Source organism: Rhinichthys klamathensis, unplaced genomic scaffold (assembly GCF_029890125.1).
Source record: "Rhinichthys klamathensis goyatoka isolate OS25496 unplaced genomic scaffold, OSU_Roscu_1.1 h1tg000078l_1, whole genome shotgun sequence".
Lineage (NCBI taxonomy): Eukaryota > Metazoa > Chordata > Actinopteri > Cypriniformes > Leuciscidae > Rhinichthys > Rhinichthys klamathensis.
The window spans coordinates 545379-572175 of record NW_026606620.1 but is presented as its reverse complement, the minus strand read 5'-3'; the positions used below and the strand labels follow the sequence as shown (position 1 = coordinate 572175).

The window sequence follows — 26797 nt, the reverse complement described above, 5'->3', positions numbered from 1 at the left end:
CAATCTACACAGAGAGTTTCAAATCAGTCACACGGAGATTACATTAAACTTAGGATGCTCACTATGTAGGGCAGTAAGTCAGCTCACTAGGTTTTAGCACAGAGCTTCTGTCTCTTATTAATGCAATCATTCTCACATTCTAACACACACACTTACTCAACTCCTCTCATCTCCTGTCCCTGGAGTCTCAACCCCGATTCTCAGATATCTCAGAGACTTCCTCGCTGTCACAAGTTTGATCTCTCAGAATCAATTAAAATGTGAACAGAAACGTTTGTAGCTTTGCTGACAGATACATCTCTCTCAATTACGGTACACATTTGGGACTTTTAGTGTATCACTTCACTTCATTCAAAAGTCAAAGAAGCGTTAATGAGTTTTCTATTTCTTTGCAGCCTTCTCTCATGGATACGCACACACACACACACACACACACACACACAACTTTAGCTCTCGTCATTTAAGATTCATGCATCATGGTCACCATAGCAACTTTCTCCACCTTGCATCTACACTTCCAAATTCCACTTCCTCTAGGTACTCTGAAAAAGCTCACAACATGAAATGATTTCCACTGTATTAAGAAACAATAAAAAGCCACTTGTTTTCTATATATGGTGGTTCTGGAACTGGCATGTGATGCTTTCTGTCAATTTCGAGGCTTTTCTCCATGGTGACCTTTCAAAAGCCCACGTGGAAATCAATGAGATCTCCAGCGATCAAACTAATCTCTGTTCTGCACCGGTCAAACCACCTGTCATCACTCTGTTTACATGACATGTGACCTCAGGACCGAACGGTGCAGCTTTTATGTCTGTGACTATGTGTTTTGCATTGAGTTTATAAAGCATTCCTTTTCTAAAGTTCAATGCATGAGATATGTAATTGATTTGAGCTGGCAACACAAACACACACAGTGATCCCAACAAGATTTGAATAACTAGAAAATGCAATATGCAAACTCGTGCACAAATCATACATCAATCATATCAAACATTTGCATACGGTTCATGAGGTTACATGAATGAATTGATGTTTGCTGCCAGTAAAAGACACTTGACCCTGATTAAAGAAAGTATAAAAGAAATCATGAATATAAATAGTATTGGTCAAAATTGAGTTTTTTTTCATTCCACTGAACCAACCACTGGATATCCATATAACAAACTCAATAAACAAAGGAAACCTGATTCCTCTTTACTGAGCTAAATCATAATTCTATTATTCTGAGGAGGTGTCAATATTGGGTGGCAAACTCATCAATCTTTATACAGAGCAAGTGCTAACAGGAAGTGTTAAACTGCTTAAGGTACATCCCACCCCAAACAAAACACACATACACAAACACACACACACACACAGGCTCAGCCTCCAGACAAACTTTACATAAGCGTGAAATGAGAAAATTCTGCTCATAAATATTTATTACCAGCCATATATTTAATAGGAAAGAACAATATATAGAATAAAGTATATGAGAATAACTTGACACTGAAGAATGACACTGCCAGTCTTCATACAAAATATTAAAACAGAAAACTGTTATTTTAAAACAATATTATTGTTTCAAAAGGTCCTCCACCAGTCTTAAACCTCTCTCTTCAGGTGCTAGCAGCAGTTTTTTTGGGTTTTATGAATTGCTCAATAACACCTGTTTTGAATAACTACCGTAATGTCCACCCACAGATTTCGCAAAACAGTACGGTATTAAACCCGATGATTCAATCTTAACTTAAGGAAGTTGTTTATGCACTGAATTAATTACAAATAAATTTCCAGGCATTCCTTTTCTTTGATCCCACAGCTGATGTGTGCAGTTTTTCTTTGCTATTTGCTTTAAAATAGTTTTCTCTTGCTCGAGTAAAGCTTTTTTCGGCTGCCATTGTTTCCTTGGATTTGCTTCTCAGATCCATACAATTTTAAGCTTTTCTTGGTTCATTCCATGTTTTATTGGCAACCTCAGTCGTGTTAATTCAAGTTAGCGCAGTCGTTTTTAAATTAATCTTGTTTATTTTAGTTTAGGACTTCATAGTCCAGGTTTTAGTAATCTGTACTTAATCTTTGTTTTAGAAAGCCATTTTGCTATGATTAACTATTCTAGATTAAGGCCTACTCCTGTCTTCATTTAAACCCTGTCCAGCCAACCGCCCTTAGGTTTCTAAGGTAAATGAGGTCAATCTCTTTGATTTAAACCCCATTACTAACATTAGCAAGGGTCTGATTAGCATTCTCCCAATTGGATTTAAAGCATATATTTTTACGTATGTTTGGCAAGTGTTCACCTAGACCCTGCATAGAGATGAAGCAGTTCATGTTGTGATGGATGACGTATGTTCGCTTAAAACACTTCAGACTGAGCCCCCAATAAAAGACAAAAAAAGATGAACCCTTACATTATCAGTAGTTGACATGGCAATAGAGGGTTGAACATTGTGTCTCTGGGTAAATATTGACTCTGATATCCAGACAGATCCAGGCTGGAGAACACAGAGGAGTATAATTTTCTCTAAGTACATCTGCTGAAGGCTTTCATTAGGATCTATAGAGTGTTGGGATCCTGCTAATGGCTCTTCGCCCCTGGAAACAAACAGGCTTCACAGTGGGAAAATTCTGGACTAATGGCTGTAATCATCAATTAGTCGCCATTAACATAACAAGCTAAAATGAACCAATTAAGAATTCAACAGGCCAGTCGCTTTTAAGAGTGTTTCCATCTCTGCTAAAGGTTTGGACAGGAATTACAATTCTTTATTAATTCATTGCTGGTTTAAGTATATTTGTATGTAAACTCAATTAATTTGCTCCCGCTGAGAGTATTCTGGAACTGGAAACATGTCCTTTTTAAAAAATAAAAAAAAAAGCAGAAAAAGGATTATTAACGGTGATCTTTACATACAGTGTTATTTTTTAATTAGCTTTTATTTGAATATTTTTTTTAGTTTTAATTTTAGTTACATTTTTAGCAATTTTGTTATGTGCTTTTGTCATTTTTATTTTTTAAATTAGTTTTTATTTATTTCCAATTAGTAATTTTAGTGCTTCAACTAAAACTTTTTCATCTAATATTTATAATTTATCTTGGCTTCATTTCAGTTAGCAAAAATGCTTTTAATAGTTTTAGTTTTAGATAATGATACTTAGCTCAAGTAAGTATTATAATAGTATTACTCTTGATTTTTGGACAGGGTTGAAAATCATGTAAAAATACTAATCATTCATTACCATGGTATTGCCACACTTCACCATGATGCCAAAACACACTCCCAGAGGCACAAACAGCAGAATCTACATGAGCAACTCAGTTGCCATGGTAACCAGAGACAACAATGAGCTGTGGCAGAATCGATGCGTTAAAGTGACGATCAATGGTGAGCACACGTCTCCTTGCACCTAACAGCAGACCTGTCATATTATCTCTCACCAGTCACCAACCCTCAGGGCCGCATATATGTTTGTGTTAATGATAACTGCACTGCTGGATTGATTGGATGATATGAATGCAGATATTTGGGCTTCAGGCTTGTTTGAAGAGCATTACCATGCCTGTTCCTGCTCCAACACACGTGTGGATATTGTGGAAGCCACATGTATGAACTAACAAATCAATATGAAGTTCATGATGAAATCCCTACACAACTTTGGTTGTTCAATCGTATCCCTGATGGCTGAGTAAATACACATTAGAGATAATGTTTGCGCTCTCGCTCTCTCGCTGTGAGATCTAGGGCTGTTTCTCAATATGCGTTCTTCAGCGATCTTGCATCCTTGTGTTCTCTACAACATCATCATTAACCCTTGAAGTTCAATTTCAATACTCAAGAACGCAAGTACAGAGGACGCGTGAAAGATGTGTTTTTGATTTCGAGGATGTATCGAATGCAGACTTGAAAGAATGGCTCAATTGAAAGGCTGCATCCTTCGAAGGGCTCAGACCTCAAAGGCCAGACTAGCGTTGTTAAATGGGACGCTCCAGCCTTTGGAGGACTGTTCTTGTCGCCAAGCAACTGTGACTGCTGCCGTTGATGAGTGACAGTAACGTTTGTACTAGACTTTTTTGAAAGTTACATTAAACTGTCTGAAAACAAAACAGGGTTCACAAACTGTCTAAATATGTTCACCTTGGTCCATTTCTGTATGTAATAAAAAGTATAAAACTATAATCGCATCTTAGTAAGATATGTCAACATTTAAACCGCTTTACAGGTGTTTTTCTTTTTTTTCTTTTACAGTAGTAATAAGTAGTAATTAGTAGTTTATTGAGGCAAAGATCGTAGTTAGAAAATGTAACTTTTCTTCTAAAATGAATCCTTTTTTTATTGCCTGTGTGTGAAGGGGTTGTAATCACACATTACAATGATCCACTTTTCGGGTTTTGCTATTACCTCTGAAGGCCAGTATTCCTATTTCTATGTGAAGTCTCCGGGTCGGATTTTCTGCGAAATCCATCGGATGTGACGTGCATGCGCGCTCCCGAGCCTCTCTCCTTTTAATATACAGTCTATGCGACGGCACTGCAGCTGACGACATGGAGTCTGATAACACCAGAAAACGACCTGCCTCCAGCACAACAAACTCAGCACAAACTCCACATTAATATAAAAAACAAAACAAAACAAAAATTTATCTGCTAAAGCTCGTGAGGCCAAACGTGAATCGGATCGACTTAGGACGAAAACACGGATCAACATCGGCAGAGCGTTTGAATTACGGAGAGACCTCCGCTATTTTTATTGTGATAAATTACAAGTTTTCAGATATGCTGAAATAATGTTAAACTCTAATGAAATAGCAAGGTAAACTACAACATACATGAAATGAATACAAAAGACTGTTCCAGGATAACAAAAAGTGGGTGCTTTAGGATGTAACTTTTATTGTATGTACTAGATCTACTGTCTAACGTCACTCATCCCACTACTATCATATTGTTTATAATACACATTTCCAGACACGTTCAGTACAGTAATGTTACTTCCTACGATCTTACTGTTACACTGAAATTGTTCAGTCTAGTTCACTAACCGTTTTCGTTATCATATTATACATTCACCTATGTTGACATTGCTGATTGTGAAAGATGCACGAATAGTTAGTGAGATGCCTTATGCTTTAACACCACATGTCGGCTAAATGCATTATCATGGTACGAGCATGGAGCATTAGTTCAACATCAAGCTGATAAAAGTAGCCTATTATTGTAACGTTGCAGTGGGAGTTTACATGAGTTTCCAGCATGTTGTGTGATGCTTTCTCCGGTGTGTTGAAAGTCTCAGTGTGGCCGGCCGGTACCATGAGCGCTCGCTCTTGTGTTCGAGCACGCGCAAGAGCACGAGCGCTCTTGTAAAAATTGGTTGCAATCTGAAACATCACCGATAGAGGCCGCTAAAAAATACATATAGCACCTTTAAGTGTTATCTTTAAATGAGCGTTAGATGACTGCATGCTAAATTAGGGGCACCTTCCTAAATATGACCTTTAGTGGAACAGACCAATATTTCTTATCTTTACCCCAAGCAGTTGTGAGTTACAATTGCATTAGCCTAATTATCAGTCATCAGCAACAATGTCATATTTGGTTGTATTAATTTTGTCATTTCACTGAAATGGCGCGAGATTCAGATGAGAGATAGGAATCGAGCATGTTTTAAAGTGCAACATTGCAGTTTGATATCCGCTGCTCACTATAGGGAAGAAAAATACGAATTGAAACAAACTAAGAGATTCACTACATGGCTCTGGAGTGTGAGTGCCATTTCGATAACATCGTTTATGTGTTTTTGTTGTATTTGTACAAATTTACACTACTGCAATACCATTTCAAGCAATATCACAGTGTGTTACTACAGGCCATGCTTTCATATATCATTAAAGGTGATGAAAAGACATGGTAAAGCAGGGCCTACATGCTGTGCTGTGCTCTCCTTCTCTCCCAGTGTGTGTGCGCCGGAGACCCTGCAAACACTGAAGTATGAAGTCATTCGCTCTGCAGTCTCCTAGCAACTGTCGTCAGGGGCAACCCTTGCCTAGCTTTCCAGACGGCAAGCAGCGACGGCTGCATCTGCGCTGCTTCTTTGCTTCTGCCTGTTTTTTTTTTTAGGTGGGGGTGGGAGACAGCAGGAAACAAGCGGGAAGCGGGACAGCAAGGTCTGTCCGTCATCTCTGATCTCCGTCTCTCTCGCCTCCAGTGCCAAGGCAAACACACTCACAAATACACACACGCACAAACAAAAGAAGGACAGCCAGCCAGTGTCTGCTCTGTGTGATGTTCATTCATTGGGCTAATGGCAAAACATTATTTTTCAGGCTATTCTTTCCCTTTCAAAAGGCTCGCAATCCATCTCTGCTGCACGCAGATGCAGTCATTTATTTTACGCACATTGTACGCAAAAAAAGAAGTGTTCTTAACTCGTGGGTTGCAACCCAAAAAAGGAACTGTTTTGCAAGAAAACAGCTGAATGCAAATAATAAAATTCAAATTTATAATTGTGCAAAGTAACAAGGATGGTAAAATAATTCTTCTATCAACTTTTACCTTTGACGTCAAAGGCTGTGCATCCAAATAAACGTTCATATTTTTGCACAAATTAATCTAGATGAAAGTTTGATAGATTCTGCATTTTCAAAATTCAATAATCATGTAGCATATAATTTGGGGTTTTCCAATTGATAATATTAATTCAATTCAATGTATCATTTTAAGAACATATGTTTACTTTTGGACAATACTGGAATGGTACAACTTCAATACTGTGTCCAATGTAAAATCTGAGTCCTGAAAACCAGTTGAGAAAAACTGTGCTAAACCACAAGAACAAACCTTATAGCGTGTGACACCGGATTTCTGTCATTGCATGAACGAGCTTCCACATGTCATGTTGTGTCATCTTCTCATCTCTGAGTAACATGTACAGAGGATTTAACTAATCAAAATCATTCCCTCCCATAACAGAGAGATTACTGTTATCCCACAGAGTGAGTATCGCAAGATAGATAGATAGATAGATAGATAGATAGATAGATAGATAGATAGATAGATAGATAGATAGATAGATAGATAGATAGATAGATAGATAGATAGATAGATAGATAGATAGATAGATAGATAGATAGATAGATGTGAATGGCTAACAAAGAACAAATATGAAATATGTGTCTGGGTCTGAGCTCAAAAGCCAGACCAAACTCATCATTTTTATGGAGCCATTTCTTGTCCGTTGGAAGAGAGATCTGTTGCCATAATTTGAAGCTGTAACACTTTCATTCACATCTGCACAGCCATCATAAGTCAATCCAGCATTACGATGTCATTTACGGGTCACACGAGCGTCTCAGGTCGGGAGATGGCTTTACACACCTTACACACCACTGACATGAAATTTATACACACTCTTAGACAACTCCCAAGAGACCATACGAGTGTGTGTGTGTGTGTGTGTGTGTGTGTGTGTGTGTGTGTGTGTGTGTGTGTGTGTGTGTGTGTGTGTGTGTGTGTGTGTGTGTAGGTATGTAATGATGTATTGTTTCAGACAGAGGGGGATTTCTCCAGAGAAACGTAGCTGTCAGTGTCACACATACTAAACATTGGGACGGCAGAATACAAATGCTGAATTCAAATGCCTGGGAATAAATATAAATACTGTAAAAAAATAAAAAAAGACCAAGTCTCCATATATTCCAATAAATATGTATATAAATATAGTGAGCACTGCCTGACATATAGGCATGCACAATCTGAACTTCATGAAAACAACCAGATAAAATATATTTCATGAAAACAACCAGATAAAATATATTTCATATCTCAGTTGTTTCTATAGATATCAACAAGATTAAATGGAAATCAATTAGAGACTTTTGCGAAGTCTCCTGCTTCTCAAACTATTGTCCTAAAAAGTAATAATCTCATATGTGTCTCTTCTAGTGTTTCACATTGGCACAGACTGGCCAATATCTGCAATAAAAATTAAGATATCTCAATATTATGAATGTATAATATCTCTCATCAAATTTGTCAGACTAAATTATCTAATTTTATAGCAAGTAACAAAAAAAAAATGTTTAATTGTTATTAAAAAAGCTGAAATAAAGTATATATATATATTAGAGGTAAACTTAAAAACTTAAATGAAAAATGTTGTCTTGGCAAATAACTTAAATAAAATAAGTTGAAGTTGAAGAACTAAAATTACTAAAACTGAAACTTATTTAAAATAAATTAAAGCTAAATAGAAACATTAAAAATACTAATACAAAAACGAATACTAAAAACACATAAAATTACTAAAATGTAAACTATAATATAAAAGTATAACATACTTTAATAATTATAATACTAAAAATTCTAAATATTACTAAATACTATAATAGCATAAAAAGAAATAATTCATCGCTCTATACTTTTACTTTTTCTCATTGAGCCTTCTAAGGAATAACTTGGAATAACAAGGAATTTGGAATATAACTTCTAAGACAGTTGATGATTATCAGAAACTTAACAGAGCATTAAATATTCCTCTAAACAGGTATGCAAATAAATTATTAATCAGTTTACTGTCTTAATACATTATCTGGACCTGTATTATTTCGTATTGCATAGTGACTCAGAATAACATTATTATAACCAAAAACAATCATTTTTAGGACTGTCTTAGTTGTATACTGTACTTACAATAAAAAATGTGTTGTTCTTCAAAATGTTCTTTAACACCTCTCCCCCCAGGGCACATTTAGAGATGAAATGACCTTAAAAAACGAGCAGAAAAACAATTCGTTTGGCCCTTTTGACCTCCAACCTTTAAGCTTGGGCAGAGGGATTTGGAATGATTTAAATCAAGCAGACAGATGGAAACACACACTCCCAAAACAAAGCCACACACAAACAGGAACTTGAATGGTTTAAGTGCTAGAGGCTGCAGCTTAATGATCGGTGATGGCCAAATATTTTCATTTTAGAGTTTGCGCACACTTGCATGCTAAAATCATAACATTACAAGGACGCATCATTAAGAAAAATGAAGACAGATGGAAATGTGACATGACACACACACACAAAAAAAACATAATTAGCCTCACTGCTCTGTTTATAATAAGTAGATCACACTCTCATGTGCAGGGGTTTACACACAATCTCCCATAGATAACCAACAATAAGTTGTCAAACAAGCATCTGGTCACACAATCAGTAAAATCACCAAGGGATACATGCATGCCTCACACTCCTGAGGTCGATTTCTCATTTTAGCTGAGCAGGAAATGACATGCTGATTCATAGAGGGAATCGAAGACAACAGAGATCACATCATCTGTCAGGATTGGGGAGCCATCTAGTGGGACTTGAGTAATTCATTTGGCTCGTTCTGTGGGTTTTTCATTTGGATCAGTAATTGGTGCTCTCCTCAATGATATTGTCCTGGTTCTAGATTGAGACAAATGGATTCAATCAGCTCATGACCACACTAACCATAAACAAATCCAGCTGCTTCTCAGTTTCAATTTTCTTGCAAGTATCTACTGCACACTATATACATACTACAAAAAGTATGTACTTATGCAGTTTCATGAGGCTTTTTACCACATCAAAATTGCATAATTTTCATAATAATTGTTTATTCCTCTGAATCTATTTTTTAAAATAAAATTGTATAATAATAATACTAATATATATATTTAATCAATTAATTATGAATTAACTATATTATTATTGTAGTATATTAAAATGAATATATATATATATATATATATATACATACATTGTGTCATTACACACACACACACACACACACAAACCAAAATGTATTCAGACACCTTCAATATTTCTCACATTATCATATATTATATCACTATATTTACTATAGTTTAGAAAATGGTAATAAAATATGACAAGAACTCAGAGTTATCAAATCAGTTGATATTTCACTGGTTTTGGCCATCCTTCTGTTATAGACTGTCTCACAAATGAATTAGGTTCAACAGCTGTCCGCTGTTAAATTTAAGTACACAATTAGATAATACCAATTTAGGTCAACAAATTACCAAGCAATGCTTACTTTTGTTCAGTCTGTGGTGTAAAAAGGTCGCATTAGCAATTAAAGAAAAACACTTAAGCAAAACATGGTCAGGTCAAAGTGTCTGAATAATTTTTGGTCCCAAATTCTTATAAATTTTACTGGTAGTCCACTGTATGAAGAATTTGGGGGTATAATGTGTAACAGTTTACTTTATTTTGCTATCCTCACTTACATTAATGATCCATGGTGTCCTGCACCCACTACCACTAGTTAAAAAAATATCAAAAATGATATCTGGTGTTTGTGTGTGTGTGTGTGTGTGTGTGTGTGTGTGTGTGTGTGTGTGTGTGTGTGTGTGTGTGTGTGTGTGTGTGTGTGTGTGTGTGTGTGTGTGTGTCAGTGGCGGATGCAGAACGTGACAGATGGGTGGGCCTGGATTAAGTCGAGGTGGGCCTGAATCTAGGGTTTCTAGATTTTGTATTAGCTACTAGATAGTTATGGCGATGAGAAATAAAAACCGCACTGTACAGCTATGATCAGCTGTTTGGCCGAGCTTTCGAAGTTGTTACGGAAACTGAATACGGCCGAAGCTGAACGGTTGATTTTTGTCACATCACATGACATGCTTGCGGCACTCTCTGAAAAGTTGAGATGTTTTCATCTCGTCGCGGCATAGAAAAACGAGCGCGCTGCAGCCTGCACCACTTGCGTATGGCAAGCAAAAGTATTCATAAACGCCTGGTCAGGCGTCTGATTGCAAACTGACCCGTCAAAAGCAAGCGGGACGCGCGATTTGTCATAAAAGCGCGCGTTCTAAACGTGCACTTTGTGGTCACGGAAAACGCGCGTCAAAATCTCGTGGTTTTTGCATAAAAAAATAATAATAAATAACGTATGAAACCTTGTTGTAAAGTGTTACCAGAATTACAACTGGAAAATTTGCGAGATGTGTCTCGAACGAAGCGATTAGGGGTCTGTCCGAGGTGCTGAAATAAAAAAACAGTGAACGTGAAACCGAGAGTTGTTTTTCTTTTCTTGTTACAAAAACACTTCTGATGCATAAAACACCTGCAGACAGAAACAATCTCATTTAAATAGCAGATCACACGTCCAGGACGCACGTTTTGATGCAAAAACCGCGTGTTTCTGACGCGTGTTTTCCGTGACCACAAAGCGCACATTAAGAACGCACGCTTTTAATGCAAATCGTTAATCGAAACGCACGCGTTTGACGAGTCAATCAGACGCCTGACCACGTTCTTTCCATTATGAATGGAAATAACATTTGTAACATTTGTAGGCCTACATTTGAAATAACAAACTTGAGCGCGCAAAAGACGCGCTATGTGAACGGGCCCTTAGTCTTTGTCTTTCCAAGACATGGTGTTCGTGTGAACAATGAAGCCTTGTTTATACTCGACGCGTCCGCAAGAGCGCGAAGGTCCGCGCGGCAAAAATGACGTCATTGCGGTGTGGGCGGTCGTGCGCGTTGGGTGCGCAAGACCCCATTTCGCCTGGCGGTGTGCACGGCACTTTTTGTAACATCGCGCGCGGCGCCGCATCCGAAGATGAACGACTTCGAGCCGAATCTGGCCGAACTGGTACGTCTGTATCAGCATGTTTATGGTCCTTCTATATACAGAGACATTTGTATTGATGCGACCATAAAAGCCATAAAAGCCTCTCATTTTGTGAATAGGAACACATTTGCATTAAGCACCCAGTTTGCACTTGTCTAAAGTAACTGCTTACATTTAGAAAATAAGCCTACAATAGCAGAAGTAAGCCCTGCTGATGAAATTAAGGTTTAAACACTCTTCAATAAGGCTTCAGTTGTTTAGTTTACATGCAGTGAAAGTACAATAAACCTACTGCATTTAATACTATTTTTATATGAATCAGCAATTAATAAACTACTAATAAACGGCAAACTACTTCTTCACTGCTGATTCCTGGTGGTTTAGAAGAGAATTACTCCGAGTCGCCCCCTGTCGTTTCACAGAATAGCACAACGGCGAGCGCGTCAAGTATAAACGCCTCGTCCGTTTGGAGAGGTCCGCGCGCAGTCAGCGGAGACACTCGCGCTCTTGCGGACGCGTCGAGTATAAACAAGGCTTGAGCCTCGTCGCCTCTCCTTGCAAGGGTTTCAAAGTCTGGACAAAATACAGTACAGTGAAATGACATAACTGCCAGATTCAAACTGTGCATTCGCGCGTTGGCTGGCGCTGAGCCAGAGATGGACGCGCTCAGGCTTGTCATATATCATATAAAGTGTTCGGCGGGTCGTATATGGCCACACTTAATTCATTAATATTATTAAAATTAATTGTTTTTATGAATCTGATTGGGTGGGCCACCTGTCAATCTGGGTGGGCACACCCATAAATCCGCGCCTGGTGTGTGTGTGTGTGTGTGTGTGTGTATACGTGTACACTCACCGGCCACTTTATCTTTATTAGGTACACCTGTTTATCTGCTCATTAAATATCTAATCAGCCAATCACATGGTAGCAACTCAGTAGATTTAGGCATGTAGACATGTTTCAATCAGCTCCAAGTTCTGTAGTCAGGGCACTGATGAGCGAGTCGGCCATTTTAAGGGCTGTCTCAATCGCAAAATCCTTCCAGTGCACTGGAACATTCGCTACCTGAAAAATCCCTCAATGGACCGCAAAGGGAGCATCGATGCTCACTATGCTTCCTTACCGGAAATGATGTAATTTCTGAAGAAATAAACATAAAACGCTAGCCTGGGGAAACCCAGACAACTTCCGGCAAATTTAGATTTGCTCTGAAAGTTAGTCTGGCAAAGAGCTCATTCAAGCCCATTTCCAATCCGTCGAAATCGCGGCACCAATCAGAAACGTTGGGGCGGGCTTTACACGATGACGACAGCGCTGGGATTTTGAAGCAGATTTTGTAGCCTACATTACAAAGATGGATGCCGCCGTCGAACATCACTCGTTCGAATCAGCTATCGCGTCTGTTTTAAGCGATTTGAACGTTTCATTTTCGTTAAAAACCGAGCAAAGAACAACACTCGGAGATGTTTCTCTCTGATTGGTTTTAGGTCTATCCGCGACGTCCGTTGGTGACGCCCCTCTGGAAATGATTTGTCTATGAAGCTTTGCCAGACCATAACTCAGTTACAACTGAGAATGGTCTGGTTTTAACCAGGCTAATAAAACGCACAAGCCAACTCAAATATAATGACACACTATAAAAGATTTAAGAAGACAATCTGTTTCTTTTTATATGTCAGAAATTGAGTAATCACTGTCCCAATGTGTAGTGAGCCAGGGTCCTTATCAGTGCCCAGATTTGTGTACACAATATTCATGAGCTTGTGAGCTGATTGAGATGCACCCATGGTCAAGATGATCTGCTAAATTTCAGACTGAGCATCAGACTGGGGAAGAAAGAGGATTTAAGTGATAAGTTTAAACATGTCATGGTTGTTGGTGCCAGACGGGCTGGTCTGAGTATTTCAGAAACTGCTGATCTACTGGGATTTTTACACACAACCATCTCTAGGGTTTACAGAGAACGGTCTGAAAAAAACAATCCAGTGAGCGGCAGTCCTGTGGGAGAAAATGCCTTGTTGATGCCAGAGATCAGAGGAGAATGGCCAGACTGGTTTGAGCTGATAGAAAGTCAACAGTAACTCAAATAACCACTCATTACAACCGAGGTCTGCAGAAGAGCATCTCTGAACGCACAACACATCGAACCTTGAAGCAGATGAGCTACAGCAGCAGAAGACACACTGGGTGCCAGTCCTGTCTGCTAAGAACAGGAAACTGAGGTCACAATTCACACGGGCTCATCAAAATTGGACAATAGAAAATTGGAAAAACGTTGCCTGGTCTGATGAGTCTCAATTTCTGCTGCGACATTCAGATGGTAGGGTCAGAATTTGGCATAAACAGCATGAAAACATGGATCCATCCTGCCTTGAATAAGCGGTTCAGGCTGTGCTGGTGTTGTAATGGTGTGTGGGATATTTTCTTGGCACACTTTGGGCCCCTTTCTACCAATGGAGCTACAGCCTACCCAAGTATTATTGCTGACCATGTCCACCCCCTTCATGACCACAGTGTACACATCTTCTGACGGCTATTCTAGCAGGATAACACGCACAGTCACAAAGCTCAAATCATCTCAAACTGGTTTCTTGAAAATGACAATGAGTTCACATATACTCAAATGGCCTCCACAGATCTCTAGAGCACCTTTGGAATGTGATGGAACGGGAGATTCACATCATGGATGTGCAGCTGACAAATCTGCTGCAGCTGCATGATATCATGTCAATATAGATAGACCAAAATCTCTGAAGAATGTTTCACCTTGTTGAATCAACACACACATAAACATAAAATGTAAAATGTTAAAAGAAGCAGTCTAAAACCTACATTCCATCATATAACGCATGAAAAAGTATAGCAGCCAAGCATCTTTTTCACGCTATTTCCAGCATACTATGATTTCGGGTGCATACTAATAATCCAAATCCTTTCTATTGATTCTAGGAATAATGGATAGTATGCAAAATAAATTGAATGCAGCATATCATCTTTTCAAACACGTAGTATGCATGTCTTATGCTCTACTTCCCTCTAGTGGAGAAACACATTCCATGGACTATATGCATCATTCTTTTTAACAAAAATTTTCAATCGTACTCTCATAAAGCTGACAGCTCAATCTACAGGGAATCTTGTTGAACTTTAAGTCTGTCTCTAAGGACAGCATATTTTCAGTGTTGAGAATTATTTGCCATGTGTTCTTGCCTTTCAAATCGTTTTGAGATTTTTGCTTTTGGGACCACAAGATGCCACATAAATCTAGACAAAGGTGAAGCCATTTTATCCTTACTACAATTCTACACAAGAAAGAAAGTCATAGAGGTTTGAAATAACATGAGGGTGTATAAATGATAAGAGAATTTTCATTTTTGTCATGCTGGATGACATGGATGGATCATCAGGCTTTACACAAACTTTGTTTATGTCGGCTGTCATTTTCAGAAAAAAAAGGGCATACTAAATACTAGCACATTTGGAAATCCATATTAATTATAACTCTTCACTCAAACTGCTAACACGAGCCATCACAACAACATCTGACAACATGAGCCATAGTATCACATTTTATATTCAGTAAATGGATCTCCTGTCTGTCAGAAAATCAGTATTTTCCCAACAGAAACTGGACTGTCAGTCAGATTTTGAATCACAGACTGACCTGCTGTTGAAACTGTGTATATTTTACATTCACTCCCAGTGGTGCTTCATTAGAATGGTGTCAGATTCAGCTCACTTTGACTGACACAAAAAGCCCCAGCAGGAAGTGTGCATCACTAAATACCTCCCACTCCATGACAATTCATCCTGCCCATATCCTGAAATTTCAAATTCCATCAGATTACACCAAACTTAATATTTAAACACTGACACATAATAAACAAGCAGAAATGCCAGACATCAAATGCATCGAGTGTAACTAATGTATTCTTTTGTAATCAGCTCTGCTGCACGGTATTTGCTGTGATACACACACAGATACACAACAAAAGCAGATACAAAATAAATCATCTAATCTAGAACATGACATGCAGGTAAATAATACAATTTGTAGCATTTAATTGATGGTATTAAGATGTGTTCCCCATATAGACACCCAATATAAACATAACATGATTTGGTGCGCTTAGCACCTTCCCTTGGTACCGCAGCATGGGGTTTCAGTTACTGACATCTGTTGGGTCTGTGAGGCAGATGGATTCATGCACACACACTCAGCGGCATGGCACTATCTCCACTAATGCAAATCCCCTGTTACTGGAGCAGAACCTACCAGAACAACCCCTCTTCCCCAATACTCACCGGACCACGGCATAGCTATACTGTAAGAGCCTTGTACTTGCTAATATATTTTACCCTGTACTAAACATCAAGAAAACAAACTGTAATGGTTGCATTCAGACATTGTTTACCTGAGTAAGTGGGTGGTTCTTTTGTATGTGTGTGTGATTTAATTTTTAATGATTTAAAAAAAAAAGTCATTATAAAATACTAAATATATATTTTTATTTATATTACGTATAGGCCATTAGCAATAGGCCAAACAACACTAGCATATAATTAGCCAATCATTGTATGTCTTGCATACATTATGACATAGCAAATCAGATTATTTTGGATTCTTGTTTTAATCATTTTAAATTGTTTTCATGATTTAGCATAATTTAGGTAATAACATTATATTACCTCACAGTTTTAATTTCAATGAACTCACAATTTTAAGACAACCAGATAACTTACTTTAAAGAGTTAGTTCACCCAAAAATGAAACTTATGTCATTATTGACTCACCCTCATGTCGTTCCAAGTCCTCCGTTCATCTTCGGAACACAGTTTAAGATATTTTAGATTTAGTCCGAGAGTTTTCTGTCCCTCCATTGAAAATGTATACACGGTATACTGTCCTTGTCCAGAAAGGAAATAAAGACATCATCAAAGTAGTCCATGTGACACCAGTGGGTTAGTTCGAATTTTTTGAAGCATCGAAAATACATTTTGGTCCAAAAATAACAAAAACTACGACTTTATTCAGCATTGTATTCTCTTCCGGTTCTGTTGTTCAGTGACGCTGGTGACGTAAGACGCTGCTGACGTGTTATCTGGTGCGCCCGAGCTTCGTTTACAGTCTGAGGGAGACGCACGCTGTAAACAAAACAATCTTCGCAAACATGTCTAAGGATTTCGACACAGAGGAAGACTTGCATTTTTTTGCCCAGCCATATTTATTTGAACCCGAATACACGGACGCACCAAATAACAGGTCAGCAGCGTCTTACATCAGAAGCGTCACCACGGACTCGTGAACGCGGCTTGACAACAGAACGGATGAGAATACAATGCTGAATAAAGTCGTAGTTTTTGTTATTTTTGGTCCAAATGTATTTTCGATGCTTCAAAACATTCTAACTAACCCACTGGTGTCACATGGACTACTTTGATGATGTCTTTATTTCCTTTCCGGACAAGGACAGTATACCGTACATACATTTTCAATGGAGGGACAGAAAACTCTTGGACTAAATCTAAAATATCTTAAACTGTGTTCCGAAGATGAACGGAGGACTTACGGGCTTGGAACGACATGAGGGTGAGTCATTAATGACATAATTTTCATTTTTGGGGGAACTAACCCTTTAAGTAAAACCAACAATACTTTTTACAGGCTGGAGGAAATGTCCTGTTTTAATCTGAATTATGAATAATTTATACCGTTTACAGCATTTTTTTTTGTTTTTGTGGGAACTTATTCTCTGCTCATATAAAGAAAACCAAGCATTTTATACGTCTACACGCAACATATGTTTGATTGTTACGTGAATGCTTGAGGTCCGAATTGATTTCTCCTCATGTCAGAGGGCCCAGGCAAAATGTGTCAGATATGCAGTATTTTGCAGTGAGGGAGTTTCAAAAGTTGTCTGAAAATATCCAAGTCAATCGCCCACTTCGAATCCCCCTTGGGTTTGGCACGATGTGTGTTTTCATGTGTAGGCAGACTAGTGGGTGTCTGAAATGGATTGAGGCTGTGTTTACTGATTACTGAATTTTCCTTTCTATGTTTCTTTCCTTTCACACACTCTTGCTTATTTGCATTTTAGAGAGCATACTTTACTATGACGCACACGTACATATTCAATTTCTCTCTACTGTCTGTGTCTGTCAGGGTTGATTATGGGGTGTCAGCGTCTGAAAGGAGACCAGACGAAATGGCAAAAAATCCCAAAAGACCTTCGGTGCCACATTGTGTCTGTGCATCTGTGTGTGTGTGTGTGTGTTTGTGTGTCTCACATGTCTTAGTGAAGATCATATCTCATTATACAGATTTTAATTGGCCCCTCATGATCAGACCTTCTGTGTGTGCCAGGCTAAAGTGATAACCTTGAGCCCTGCCATTAGTCAAGCATGAAACAGCCCACAAAGAAATGACACACTCTCACAAACACACAACAAGACACAGAAATACCATAACGATATTAATATGTATAGGATTAACCATAGAAAAAACACATGTGCACAAACACTAGAAGTACTCCATTAATTCATGAGGCTCGAGTCATTCAGTGTATGTCAAAACACGTCAAAGCTACTCCCACGGGATTTAACTAACAGGCTAGAGTCAGACTGTTTCCTTTCCAGATGTCATCTATAGGGACTGCAGACCTCTTACAATGGCAGAAACTGCAATCATTACTAATAACTAGTGTCCTAATCACATCCTGTTTGTACTGATAGCTCTTCTTAAAGGGATAGTTCACCCAATAATGACAATTCTGTATAATTCGTTTATTCATCAACATATCATTCAAAATATATCGTTCAAAAATGTTCACACTGCTCTTGTCCATACAGTACATACATGAAGCAGATAATGAAGAATGCCTTGCTTAAACCAGAGCCCCCAGGAATTCAAAGATGGAGAGAAATAATTAAATATATTGCAGTGTGTGTTGCTGTTGCTTTATTTTATCTTTAAGTCAGCATATAGAGAATATGTTATTGTTTGCTATTATTTCTTGCTGACTGTGCTGAAATTGTGACTCTGGATACACAGGAAAAGTTCAAGGCTGTCTGATCAGAATGCATTATTCTAGTACTAACACCTTGTCCATGATAATAAACCCTATAAATAAACTCTGTCCCGGTTGGCTGATCTGATCTAATCTTTCTCTCGGTCAGCGCTGTGAGTCAAGGATATTAACCTTTCTCTTCTTTTCTATCTCGGACGCAATTTCTCCTCTCTCTTTATTTTTCTCTCTTGCACTTTCTCATGTGTATGTACATACCCAATGATATTTTTTCAGAGTAGACAGCGGAGGTAACAAAACAAATACAGTTGTGGTCAGAATTATTGGCACCCCTGGTAAATATGATCAAAGATGTCTGTAAAAATAAATCTGCATTGTTTATCCTTTTGATCTTTCATTCAAAAAATTCCCAAAAATCAAACCTTTCATTGAAGTAAAATAATTGAAAGTGGGGAGTAAATCACATTATGAAATAAATGCTTATCTCCAAAACACATTGGCCATAATTATGCTAAGATACCAGCTCTGAGTTTTCTCCTATAATGCCTGATGAGTTTGGAGAACACCTGACGAGATCAGAGACCATTCCTCCATACAGAATCTCTCCAGATCCTTCAGATTCCCAGATCCATGTTGGTGCTTCAGTTCACCCCACTCATTTCACAACTCACGCGAGTTGAGCCTGTAGTCTCAATTCTCCCAGCCTGTAGAATTCAACCAATCAGAAGACAACTTCGAAACTCCTGAAGCGTTTCCAATTTTGTGTGCCATATGCATCAGACGTTCAACCAATGATCCGTCGTCGGTGTGAGGCTGAGACTACAGCATTGGTAATATTATTAGTTGCTTGTTGATAGTGTAGATTAAATGGTGTTCCACAAGCCTTTGGCTTGTAAACATCAAATGGAACTGCAACATGAATTTACATTGGACTGAAAACACACAGAGGGTACTTTGCTTAACCATTTCAAAAGTCCACCACACAGACACTTCCACTGATGGTTTCCTTCTGCCACATCTATTCAGATCTGTTTGATCTGTTTGAAAAGAGTCTTTCTGAATGCCCTACTTACCGATCCTATCCTACTAACCTGAAATGTCTCTGTATGCATTTGTTTTTATTTTATAATGTAATGTAATACACAACCCAGAAAAAGTCCAATGGTCTGTTTCTACTGCAGAGCTCTAAACTTTAAATTTGAACTGCTTCCAAGTTTAACCATGTGTTAAATATGCATCTGGTTTGAAAGATACACACAATCTGCTACACAAATATGCATAAACACACACAGTCTGCTCCTGCACCTCTCCATAATAAAAAAAATTCCCGCTCTGATCAGCGGGAAGATGAGGTGAGATGGGTCTACAGCATTAAACAAAAACAGTGTGTTGTGTTGTTGCTTTTTGCACAGTTGGTATGAATGCTCAAAGAGCTCGCCGGCAGATGGGATTTATAATTATCTGTGGCGCTCAAACGTTTGGGGGTCCAGGATTTTTGCAAACACTCATGGTTGTAGATACACACTGGTACATGAGAATATACACAACCCACATGTAAAAAAATAAGGTGTGTTGTATTGAATCCAGGCAAAAACCAACTGGCAGTGGAATATCTTCTATACCCACAAGCAATAGAACACTGAACACAACCTTATCCACATTTACACAGTTACGGAGAGATGTGCTGTTGCTTTTCTACGTGGCTGGATTTAGGATTTTCACCTGGTGCATGAAAATACTTTCATTGAAGGGGGGAATTGAGCCATATCTAGAGACTAAAAGACACATACTGTATACTTCAGTGGCGGGCCGTGGATTTCACACCTAGGCCTTCTGTCCTACCTGAATTAATAACTTTTAATAGTGTAGCAGTGCAAAGACTCTATAATTGTTGTTTTTATTTTGCACCGGCAGTTATTGGGTTAATGCGGTGAGTTTGGAAAAGGCCGGTAGAAAGAAACGAGCGCGTGAGTTCGGCTGGTGCGCTTGCGTTCCAATTATAAGTTCAGAAACGGAGCCTCCCTTATCTTGTCGTTCAATGGTTACAATAGTATGGATGTTTGAAAAAAAATTAAGTTTCGATCATAAATTTAAAAGAAAAAGTAAGAAGAAAATCATATTCACCACGGGGAAAAAAGCATTATACTCAGCAAAACTACTGATTATTTTTTACACAAAATCCATCCTTATTTCTTTCCTCAGGAAGACTTAAATTACTCTGTTGTACAGGCTATCTGTGCGTTTCAGTTCCAACAATAACGAGTCTAATGCTGAAAGTCGAGTCCCGTCATATTTCTAGCATAAGTTTTAATTCGCTTTAGAGAGTGTCTGCTCGACAGAAGCAGTGGACACAGTCACTGCATAACCTGACGATGTGTACCGCTGTCCCATGCTCTCACACAGAGTTTTGAACGAAAGCAATGAGATCAGCGGGACTTTTGCCTTCAAAATCATTCGTGGCATAACTTACATTAGTCAGTTTTTACCCGGACAGATCGAAGAGTTCCGTGACTCTGCGTTAAGCTCAGGCTGAATAAGGGATTTTTTCCGGTAGGTTTGAACCTGCTGGGGGGTCGAGGAGGGAAAGAAACATTAATTTGTGGGTTGAAAAACTATTAAATCTACAGGAATATATTTTAGTTTGCAGTTCGCTACAGATGCGGATAGCCTACTGACTACCAGTAACAGTACGCGCTCTGAGCATCCAATCAAAGAACGTGAAAATGCCGACGTTATTGTATGCCTGCTAGATGGCCCCGCTGCAGTCAAATCGAAATCTGATTGGCTGATCAAATCTGACTGCTTATCTGATTGGTTAAAGCAACGGTTTCATTGCCATTCATTGTAAGCTACAGGCGCCCGCACTGTCGATTCTGAAGGCCTGAGGGCAGATTTCTTTGACCCTGGCAACGCATGATGGCTGAAATATGATTGGATAAAAGCGCTAAAATAAACATACACTACTGGAAGCAGCGCAACCAAGAGAAACGCTATAAAATTAAGAGAATGAACTATTGGGAATAATTTAATACTCATTCATGGAAAAAATATATTAAAGTGCAAGTCAGTGATTCTGATAGTCAGTGGTGCAGATAGGATTTTTTAACTGGGGGGGACCAAGCTGTCAGCAAATGATTTAAACTCAATTCGTTATTTTGCGTAATTTTGGCTTTAACTAGTGCTCAAGTAGTTTCTCTATGTAATTTGGGCTAATGATTTGCACTAAAAAGCCATTGGGGGATTCTTGTTTGAAATCATGGATAAACAACAATGAACAAAGGCCTGATAGTATGCCAATCACCCACCAAATCTTCATGTATTCAGCAAAGTATGTTTTATTTAAACATTTGCTTATCTCAGCATACAAAGTCTATCATTATGAACAAAAAAGCAAAGAACCTATGTGCAAAAAATAAAAATAAAATAACAACAACATATTTTCTACTGTGGCTGCCCTCCTGCAGATCCTCACTTGACTGACTATGGCCTTCCTTACTGTCATCAGAAATCGCCTGCAGGCCAGGAGGACAACAGTTTGAATCTTATAATTTCAGTTAACCCTCTATACCTCTATAGAATGTGAATATCAATGTGAAATACAACATATTCCTGAGAATTAATGGCTAAAACTACTTTTTCAAAAATATCTAAGAATAACTAAAAAAATTAAATTTAAGTGTTAATTACAATTTTATTGCAATTTATAGATTAGAAATATCTTTCAAATGATGTATGACATATTAAGAAATGTTTTTCATAGCCCATAATTTAAGAATCTATATCCTCCGTTGCTCCGTACAAAAAAAAAAAAAAACATGATTTCCTGCTATAAGAGGATGTCAAAAGTTTATGTAGGCCTTTATTTGTTGTTTGCATAAACCTTGCACCACACAAATTTACTTATAGTGGTTTACACGACAGTGAACATACCTCATCAATTTATACAGTACAATGGGTTAAATGATAAAATAAAACATTATTTCCTGACGACGATAAATTGTTTGATTTATCCAACCATTCTTTTTGTGTTCATTCATTATTTGTCTCTGTCCACTCACCTAAATGCATAGTTATGGTCTCCACATTTTGCTGTTTACTAAGTGCAAAAGCCTTATTGTCAGACTAGCTATTCCCCTTAACAAATCTAATCTGCCACATCTGGGAAAGTCAACAGGCATAGGATACTTACATTGTTTGTTTTTTGAAAAAACGAGGTGATTGTTTTTGTCTCTTCATTGCCTTTATGTGGCATCTATACAGTCGATTTTGTTCAGTTCAGAAAATCACCGACTCAGCTCAGTCATAGATGGTATATGATCACTATGGTTACCGGTCCGCTCCTAAAGGCACGATTAAGGCAGCTACTAGCTCCTCATAGGACCCTGGCGACGTCACTCAGGAGCTCAGGAGGAGTCGTAGCACACACACACAGAGAGAGAGAGTGTAAACGCCAATAGATCGTGTTTATTGACAACAGAACGGCGTGTAGTGAGAACGTGGACAAAGTAATGGTGACCGGTGTAGATCAGCCTGCGTCTGTCCCGACCCGATTCTGAAGCAGCGGCGGGCCGGGACACTCTACTTTGGCTAATGTACAAATAGCGAAAACATTGGTTAATCCTCCGTTTTACCGATTTTTGTCACCTTTTGTAGGGAAAGTGAGGGGGGGACGGATCGGGTCACTATAAATCTGGGGGGGTCATGTCCCCCCCGTCCCCAGTGCCATCTGCGCCCTTGCTGATAGTGTTTAGGCCAGCAGAGAAGGCCTTGCTGGCCCTGACGGCCCACCACTGGTATACTTGGTTTCCATCAATCTATTTGTCTGCAAAATTTATATTTTTGCTTGGGAAATTGTGAATGGATATGCTTGGTGTGCGCATTAACTCAAAATAATATGCAAAACGTTGAGGTGGATTTTCTTGCATTTTGCAATGAATTGTGTCGAAAACCTTTTAACGTAAAAAAAGACATGAGTTTAACATTTGGGCACCTATGTATGGAAGCTTGTTTCCGCCACTGAATAAAAAAATAAAATAATAATTGTGACTTTTTATCTCACAATTGCGAGATATGAAGTCAGAATTGTGAGAAATAAAGTCGCAATTGCGAGATATAAAGTCGCAATTCTGAGAAATAAAGTCGCAATTGCGAGATATAAAGTCGCAATTCTGAGAAATAAAGTCGCAATTGCGAGATATAAAGTCGCAATTCTGAGAAATAAAGTTGCAATTGCGAGAAAAAAAGACAGAATTGAGACTTTTTATCTTTTCTCACAATTGCCAGTTTACATCTCGCAATTCTGACTTTTTAACACATAATTGCGAGTTGATATCTCGAAATTCTGACATCTTTTCTCAGAATTGTGAGATATAAACTCGCAATTGCGAGTTATCAGGCCAATTCTAAGGGAAAAAAATACTGACTTTTCCCCCTCAGAATAGTTTATTTCTCACAATTCTGACTTTACAACACGCAATTGCGACTTTATATCATGCATTTCTGACTTTATATCTCGCAATTCTGACTTTATAACACGCAATTGCGACTTTATATCATGCATTTCTGACTTTATATCTCGCAATTCTGACTTTACAACACGCAATTGCGACTTTATTTCATGCATTTCTGACTTTATATCTCGCAATTCTGACTTTATAACACGCAATTGCGACTTTATTTCACGCAATTCTGACTTTACGACACGCAATTGCGACTTTATATCACGCAATTCTGACTTTATAACCTGTAATTCTGACTTTATATCACGCAATTCTGACTTTATATCTCGCAATTCTGAGAAATAAAGTCAGAATTGCGAGATGTAAACTGTGTTCAGAATTTTGAGATAAAAAGTCGCAATTACCTTTTTTATTTTTCATTCTGTGGCGGAAACAAGCTTCCATATTACGGGGCTGTTTATACCTGGCCACTTCATGGGTTTTCTGTGATCGGATAGCTATCCGATCGTGAAAAGACCAGGGGTGCTTCTCATTTCTTATTTGTGCATCCTCGTTTCCTTTCCTCGCTTCCTTTCCTCGCGTCTCAGCTCCACCCCCTGTAGGACGCGAGGGAAGGCTGCAAGGGAAAAAAACGAGGACGGAGGAATTGAATGAAAGCTTTTTTAATACATTGGAATACTTGATCACTCGAGCGTCACTTCACTGCGTCATCGGCAGTGCTCAAAGGATCTGCCCTTATGTTGTTAAAGTTAGTTTATTTAAGAAATTCATAATAAATAATAATAAAGCAAGATACCTTGTTGAAATATGTGAGTTGTGTGGTTTATGTAAACTACAACAGTAAAGTATAAATTCAAATGATTGTGACAGATGTGAAGGGGGAGGAGAATTGATACGTGCGTCATGTTTAGTCGGTAAAACTCTTCCGCAAAGGGTACACCTGTGTATCCTCGCTCATAGCTCCTCTGGAAGCCTCCTCGCTCCTCGATCCTCGCCTCCTCGCGGTGCAATTAGAGAATTGAGATGTCCTTCAAGATGGCTGAGCTCGATTGGTTTCCGGGTCATAGGATGGAGGACGGAGGAGCGAGGAGACGAGGAGGGATATTGAGAAGCACCCCAGGTGTAAATGCCCTCCGAAACGCATTCGAGACGGATTTGAATCCGATCTCTAAAACCACTTCAGGAGGTGGTCTGGGCCGTATTCCAGACGAAACTTGACAAGTGTAAATGCATCTGTTTGTTACATATGTAAATTTTGCTCCTCCCAAAAATGTTAAAAAATAAACGTGTGTGACCGTGTTATAGGGTATGTCATGTTATAGTCAGATATGACGAAGCTATGGCAACACGCATTACCGCAGATGAACAGCTGAGCATTCATCAAGCCAACGCACAAACTATCGCAAATCAAAGTGAAAGTAAGTCACAGACTTACTAACCCTAACCCATCTTCATTAAAAGTAAAGAAACGAAATTATCTTACCAGGGTTGTTGCCGCTCTCTCTTATTGCGGTCTTTGATTTTGAAATTTTAGCTGATGATCAATAAAATGCAGCTTATAGCCTATCTTTTGTTTTCTGTGACGTGCACTCCATTAAATCAGCATATAGCGCGGGAATTGAAGATCGGATTTATATCCGTTTTGCAAAAACACATTTATGTGACCAGGTGTAAATGGAATTGTTTTGATAAATCAGATAGCTATCCGATCTGAGAAAATGCATGAAGTGGCCAGGTGTAAACAGCCCCTACATGAGCTATTTCACTAATTCGGTGCATTTAAAAACACTACAAAGAAATGCTTCAGTATGGCAAATTCAGCTCTATCTGATTAAAGGAGGTAATTTCAGATGCTCCAGTGATACAATAAAGGTGTTTGCCATTACCTTTATTTGGATGGAACCCTAACCCTAATCAACTCAATTGAGAATTGGGTCGGAACCATCTAAAGACAAAGCTTTCCCGTGAGCATTTGATTGAATTATAACTAAATAAAACAATTTAAAAATAAATAAAAAATAATAAATAAAAATAATACAAAATAACAAATAAACATAATATTTTTAAATGCATAAAAAATAAATAAATGAAATTATCTTTCTCATATTTAATTTTTGACAGGAATGAAAATGAGGCTGTGAGGGACAGAATACAGTGTGTTCAATGGATTGTATTGTTGTTTAACACCACGGATTTTTCACAAAACATCTTTCAGGAAAAAATAACTTTTAATAGACAAAAACTTGATAAACGTTATAAATGTTGTGAGTTGTGAAAATTACATGATCTAGGACCTTTGTGCATGCCATTGTAAAGACTAAGTCTATCCCTAACAGCCTAGTTTTCACCCGTGTTCAATTCAATATGGCGTCTAACCTGACTAAGTTATATTCCTCATTTGTAAGCCAGTTTGGACAAAACCGTCTGCTACATGAATAAATAAAATGTAAATTCAACCAGCTAGCAAACACCAAAAAAAAACTATAATGCCTCAGCAGCCGCATAACAATACCTGATATTGGTGTCATTGTGGCAGTCGGTTAAAGCTGCAGTTGCAGTTTTTCCTCTTTGTCGCCATCTCTGTTCGAAATCTGCAATTGCAGTTATTCGCGGAATTATCAACTTTACGTGAGTTGTACTTCGACACCCTCGACACGGCACAGCGCGGATGAACACAATGTTTGAGGAGAGTGTGCAGCTGTCAATCACCGCGCCGGTGCGGA

General features: G+C 38.4%; 1 protein-coding gene across 1 annotated transcript in view; it reads right to left on the bottom strand.

The window, feature by feature from the left end:
• The window catches only part of frmd4a (FERM domain containing 4A), a 177036-nt gene that overhangs the window by 138048 nt on the left and 12191 nt on the right, over window positions 1–26797 (bottom strand). The gene's annotated exons all lie outside the window — the stretch shown is intronic.